General features: G+C 41.4%; 1 protein-coding gene across 1 annotated transcript in view; it reads left to right on the top strand.

Annotated features, from left to right (window-relative positions):
• Positions 1 to 10: 10 nt before the first annotated feature.
• Positions 11 to 1021, top strand: part of LOC110019457 (protein ROS1-like) — an 86618-nt gene continuing 85607 nt past the window's right edge. The window contains exon 1 of the mRNA XM_020717118.1: positions 11 to 859. The gene's annotated coding sequence lies outside the window, so the exon portion shown is untranslated. The remainder of the gene's footprint in view (positions 860 to 1021) is intronic.

Raw genomic sequence — 1021 nt, 5'->3', positions numbered from 1 at the left:
GAGAGAGAGGGAGTGGGAAAAAAATTGCGTACGATAGACGTACGCAGCGCTGCATGTATTATTAGGGTTATACCGATGGTACATGGGGGTTACATCCACGGTATAACCCATTGTAACCTCCCTGTAACTTGTTGTAACCTATCTGTACCCTAAAATAAGTTTCGCGCTTCTGTTATCATATATTAAGAGGTTATACGTAAGTTACAGAGAGGTTACAAGGGTTTATACCGTGAATGTAATTTCTTTATACCCTCGGTATACCCCAATATCGCACACAGCACTGCGTACGTCTGTCGTACGCAAAATTTTCTAGTGTGTGTGTAGACATTAAACTTTTGGCAGCAAAGAAGTGTTGCTGTAAAATATAAAGCAAGCCATGCTAGGTGCAAAAATTTCCCATTTTCGTTCTTTATCTTTTCAACTGGTTCATCAAGTAAAATGTTCTTGCTTTTTGTGCCTCTCCATGACCGACGATGAGCTCCCTCAAACATGTTCATGGCCGCTTCCTCCATTCCCAAAATCTGTAGAAGAGCAGTTTTGAGTGGATTAACGATTAACATCACAAATGTCGGTAGAAGACAAGAAACATCACAAACTGCAAACTTTACCCCCATTTTTCTCCGAGCAAAAGCGATCGCAGCTGATGAGCCCAATTTCTGTCATTGGCCCGCAATTTCGAGGCCGTTATTCGCTAATCTGGCGGCGAAGATAGAGGTCGGGAGCTGGCGCTTGCTGATTTGTGCGAAACCATTTTCTACATTGCTGAATGTTTTGAAGCAGCTTGGCCTGATGTTGAGGAGCATGTGCACTCCACCATTTCTTCCTTGAAGAAAACCTAACTGATTTGTGCTCCGAATCGGTGAGATCCATGCTCCTTCTCTCGGATCTGTTCTTTCCATGTTTTTATTTGTTTTTTATGGAAACATTTGTTTGAAAAATGATATGATTACCAAAATAATTGATTGCAATGGTTTCAGTCTCCCAAATCAGTTCAGTAATTAGCTTTAAAGCTCTATCTCCC

Source organism: Phalaenopsis equestris, unplaced genomic scaffold, assembly GCF_001263595.1.
Source record: "Phalaenopsis equestris unplaced genomic scaffold, ASM126359v1 Scaffold000057, whole genome shotgun sequence".
In the NCBI taxonomy this organism is placed as follows: Eukaryota; Viridiplantae; Streptophyta; class Magnoliopsida; order Asparagales; family Orchidaceae; genus Phalaenopsis; species Phalaenopsis equestris.
The sequence above is the reverse complement of the archived record's forward strand: the minus strand, read 5'-3'. Positions and strand labels throughout refer to the sequence as shown.